Raw genomic sequence first — 5,908 nt, 5'->3', positions numbered from 1 at the left:
GCTGCCTGGGACTCACCGATGTTCGTTTATTGGATGCGACTGCATATCGTCTGGTAGTGTTACTTGGTGTAACGGGCAGGTAGCGTTATTAATTTTTATTTGTTTTTATGTAGCTTTGTTTGTATTGTGTAACTGATCCCTTAGATCTAAGCACTTTGTATAATACTAACAATCTATGGACCGGATTCCGAAACAAATCATTGTTATTATTATTATTAAAATGATCACTAAAATGTAACGAGTTAGTATGTCCTACAAAGAAATGATTTAGGTTATAGCTCTCTTCCCTGACTCAACGAGTTGGTGACATCACACGCCATAAAATTCTGTCCCGGTATTAACTTTTCAGCAAGATGTTTGCCTTTCCTGGTAATGTAATGATCCAAAAAGTCTCAGTCATACAGGGAGTTCAATTGAGCGTTATCTGCATGCGAAGCGTTTTCGTGTTTTACAACTTTATTATTTAGGTAGACATAAAGCATGTTGATAATCTATTTTACCGTGGCCAACGTTTTAGTATGTACGTACATTGTAATATCTTCACATCGATCTTCCACCCCATAGATCAACAAGACGGAAGCGATCAATCGCTTCTAGTGGCGTTCGTTCTCTTACAGAGCTCCAAGTCTGTTAATTTTAAATAATCTCACTTGAGTGTCAACGGCAGGATTACATACAAGTATTTTGCTAAAAGTTAAGAGTGTTTAGTGGCTTATCAGTGGCTAGCATCGACTATATAACCAGAAATATAGACGAAATAAAGGCCATATATTCCTTGTAACACATTAGCGATACAGCTCTTATAAATATCAACTCTCGTTTGCACTGAAATATAGACAGGCCAACTACTAATCTGTGTGTACGTATCCGTATATTCCAAAAATATTCTGTATTTATTGTAATAAAGATAATATCTCTAACAATACCGTGCTGTTCTATTCGGTGGTGTGGGAAAAACAGCAAAACATCTAATTACAAAACAAACGGAATCATATTTTGATCGGTAATTAAATATTAAATATGTAATTTTGCAATTTTCGTCCATTACAGCAAAGCTCAAGTTAACTAGTCGATTTGAAGGGAAACAGTTGACGACACCCATTGACGACACTCGTCAATTGTTTCGAATTCGGGCTGGCCAATCGTAGCGCAGTTATCACAGTAATGATATGGCAGAATAGTTTTCAAACAAATTAAATGACATTTCGTCACTATTTCTGGTTATATACTCGATGGTGGCTAGTCATCGAGCTACTATTCAATTGCCATTGCAATTTTGTGGTATTCTGCTTTTCAATGACGAGTGGACGGCACGTTGTCGATGGCGTAGTCTACTAATTTATTTGATGTTTCTTGTCATTGCCATTGATATACTATTGAACAAACACCGGTATTATATTGTAGCCCGCCCACGCGATACATGCAGCCGTAGACGCATACCACGCCTAGAGCTGCCGGTGATGATTTTAATGCCTGGGTCTGTTATTTAAAAAAATAAACAACTTCAAAAATACGTCACGACAATCGTGTGTGTTATTACTTGGGCTGGTGATTTCGGTGTTTATTTATTGAAAACATACCGTAAGTAGCGTTTTTTTAAGTTTACCCTGAATATAAATGTTTATAAACTATACTTTAAGGAGTAATTTCATGGTAAACGTTAGAACCACTCAAACGGAATATTATCATATTTATTCAATTACACCAAAAATTTCATTAGTGCTTTTTAAGTGCAGGATTTGCGGTGTATTACTGCATTTTATTTGAGATGTTTTTGTTGGTAGTACTGAGGGTATTTATTTAGCCGCTCACGCGATGCGCTACCCCCACCTACACGGCCCTTAAAGGATAGGATAAACCTACCGCAAAATGGCGGCTATCTGGTTTCGCAAATTAGAAAAGCATTAAGTTTAAATATAAGTTTTTATAAATAAAAATTATTATTCTGCATTGCTAAATAATAATTAATAACACAGCCCGCTGGCCTGACTAGGGGATCAGGCGAGCAGCGAACTGCCTTCGCCTTCTCTCCGTACGTCTGCGCCGAAGCGGGTGCGCGTCTGAGGGACTCCGGAGCCTGCATTACACGGCCTCACTCGTCTGGGGGGCGGGTTGGAGGACAACCAACTCGCCCCTCCGTTGGCGCGGGAGCCCCGGCGCAAGCTAGTGCGGCCGGGCAGCGTCGTGGTGAATGTTCACCGATTCCACGGCGCCGACTCAACCGGTCCCTCCAGACTGGAGGGAGAGTCCCCACATAACCCCTGAATCTCCCTGGGCTCAGGGGTATCTATAAAGATCTCCCCCCGTAAAAAAAGGTTAAGTAGGTTTAAAAGAAATTTAAAAAAAATTTACCTCTTAAAATTACTTTAAATGGTATGAAAATTCGAGCAATCGTTATTTCTGGAAAACGTCATTTCGGACTACTGATAAGTAACCCATCACTGCTATTCCACTAACACTCTAGTGACACTGAACTGTAATTGCTGGGTTTTAGCCGAATAACAAATACTATAATCGCAATATTATCGCAGTGGAGCCTCGATGGAATTACAATGACCAGTGGTTTAAAGAAAATTAGCAGATTTGGGACTTAAGTGAGAACGCGGACACTCATAACCCCGCACTAGGCAAACCCTGTGTCGCGGGTGCCGTGGAAACATCAAATTACTTCACTAGTTTGTTATAATTTCTTTTCAAATGATGATCTATGATGAGCTATGGTGTGGTTTTGTGGGGCAATAGCACAGATGCTTTGCGCTTGTTCACTCTGCAAAAAAAATGTATAAGAATACTGGTAAACGCCGATCCATAGGACAGCTGCAGGCCACATTTCATTAAATTAAATATTTTAACTGTACCATCATTATACATTTTAGAAATATGCAAATTTGTTAACAATAACATACACTTATTCACCAGAGCAAAGGACACATACACTCAGCCGATGAACCTCAGACATGGAAATAGACTTGCGCTACCTAGCTCGAAATTAAATATGCACAGCTCAGGACCATTTGTAATGGCAATTAAAATTTTCAATAAACTCCCCAATACAATTTCATCCAAATTGCAGACTAATTTATTTAATAAACAGCTTAGAGCACATTTGATTAAAAAATGTTGTTATAGTTTAAAAGAGTTTTTTGAAGTATAATTAATTAATATAATATAATACCTTTTCAATTACTGTTTTAATTACTAGTTTTACATTTTGTTAGTTATATAAGTTGTCTTAGAAAAAATGTTAACTTCTTATTATGTTTCATTTATGTTTTATTTTTATTTTCTTATTATACTTTTAATTGCGGCGCCCTAACAGGGTCATGTTGACACTATATATAAATTTTAAGACCTATGTAACACATGGAAGCAATAAATACTTTACTTTACTTTACTTTACTATCAAATACTAAGAAAAAACCCTTCTATAGTAGTGAAGGCACTGGTTGGAATCCAGCCATAATTGAACATCATGGTAGTAAAACATTGTGATATTCAATAAATTTCGTATTATAATTTAATTATTGCTGGCTACACCAGCACTTCTATGTTCTGTATCGCTATTTAAACCATGTAATTCTGTGTGTGCTCTAATAAACTTGAATAATGTAAATCAGGGTATTTTATTCATAGACGTCGTCTCAAATAACGTGTGATATTATTTTAATTTATGTCTGCAGTTTTGATAAAAATAATATCTGTCAAATACTGAACTTTTGGCTTAGTAAGCAAAATGTTGCTTCATCAAATTTTTGTTTTTTTTCAAATTTTCAAGTTTTAAATTTTTTGTTACAAATCAAATGGAAAATTCTTATAATCTTTTAATGGAAACCTAGATGTTTATGTATAAGATGCGGATTAAGCACGGAATGAGAAAATGAGGGCTTAGCGAGCGTAAAACGGAAAACCAGGAGAATGATGGCATAATACGTTTTTCTTACGACTCAGGATAATAAATAACGCACCAAAATCGCAGAAACTAACCACGTTTCAGTGAATCCTTTATATTCTTAATAAAGCCACATGTGATAATAATAATAATAATAACGCACACACTCAACATAGTCCCGTGTCAGGGAAACTCTGTGTCGCGGGTGACATGGACACAAAGCCAACCACAAATTACAGCCAAACTCGCAAGAGAAATAAATGTAGGCCATACAAATGTTTCTTCCGGCCCGGGAATCGAACCCGGGACCTCTGCGTGGCAGTTCGGCATGGTAACCGTCAGCCACGGAGGCAGTTAATCATATCTCAATAGTGATTTTATTACATGAAGAATTCTTTCAGGCAAGTAAGTATTGTCACCTTACGTATTCCAATGCCAAGTATTAATATGAGCATTGCTGCGTTCCAGCACAGATTACTTAATAGTTACTATGTAACAGATACATCACTCTCATACAAAATTGAAAATACCTACGCTATAATAGCCTATTAAATCTGAATAATGACACTATGCGCTCATTACGAGGAAAAAGGAACCTAAGCACGCGCCCAGAGAGATCAAAATAACGTTGCTCGTCGTGTGCAGTCGTGCGGAACCGAATGCGCAAGGATTGTACAAGGATTGTCATGTAAATGAAAGACTTGTTTTGAGACTTTGAAATTACAATTATTTAATTAGTGTTAGGTAATTATATTAAAATTTATTATTTTATGATTATAATAATATATAGATACATATTTTTTCCCTTCTCTAAATCTCGTAAATAATTTGAATATATAGGCAATTTTAATAATAATATAACCATCCATTGAACAATAATTACGCAATAGCGACTTTGCTACGATTTTTCTTACGAAACGTGCCGTGCGACCATTAAGATATGCCGGCGATACGCCGGCAGTGCAAGCGCTCACGACTGACGGAGCCCTGGTTCCGGTTTTGAAAAATAAGGGTTCTGGTAAAGTTAAAGGCACATGGGACTTGTCTACTTATGTCTTAAGGTGACGGGCGTATTGGAAGTGCCCGTCAGACCCATGCGGTATAAAGTTCTAAATGACACTGCAATCGCTATGGACAGGCGTGTCGCTTACCACCAGATGCACGATTTGTTCGTCCCGTCACTTGATGTCACAAAAAAATTAAACTCATAAAAATAATGCGAATTACATGAAGAAAAATGATAAGAAAAGTCGGTGGTAGTGGCTCGTTTAGCCTGTTGTCTCGATCTATGATGTTTATAATAAATATTATAAATGATAAATGTATATGTAAATGTATAAATGTACAAATGTAATATTTACAAAGAGCTACTTCTAGAGTTTCTTGCTCATTCTTCTCAGGCGAATCTGCCTCACGAATGAGCAGTAGAATTTAATCAATATGCGATTTCAAGTTTAATTTGAAACGTCTCCCCTTGCAGAAGGAGGTAAGTAAAATTGTTATTGAAAATTGTAATAGAACGTTTTCACGTAGGGATCATTTCGCACTCTCAACCCTCAATAAAAAACTAACGAAATTACAAAAGCAATTTCTGGGAAAGTGATAAAATGAATTTAAAAAACTTATGTGCACGTGGCATTAGCCATATAGGGCATTGAGCTGGTGCCAAATATCCCAAACGACATTTCAGTTTTATTTTTTTAATTCTTTTTATTTGTTTTGTCAGTTCCCTAAAATATTTCTTTTTGATTATACTACAAGAGCACAAACTACAATTTAAAAATTGAGTATTTTTAAATTGTTTTCGTATCGAAGAGAGCATGAAATAGTGAAATTAAAGTTTTATTTTATATTACATAATATAATAAATGAAACTATGTTTTCGGATTTGAATAAAAATATACGCCATACCTGTTTTTTAAACAAATCAAGATTTCGGGCCAGTTACAGGTCCGATGGAGTCAGCTGTAACCATGAGACGGTGGTAATGTTTTGGCAATGGGGAAATTAGGTATTCTA

This window comes from Hyposmocoma kahamanoa, unplaced genomic scaffold (genome assembly GCF_003589595.1).
Source record: "Hyposmocoma kahamanoa isolate Upper Pololo Valley unplaced genomic scaffold, ASM358959v1 116, whole genome shotgun sequence".
Taxonomy (NCBI): domain Eukaryota; kingdom Metazoa; phylum Arthropoda; class Insecta; order Lepidoptera; family Cosmopterigidae; genus Hyposmocoma; species Hyposmocoma kahamanoa.
This window is presented reverse-complemented; position numbering follows the sequence as displayed.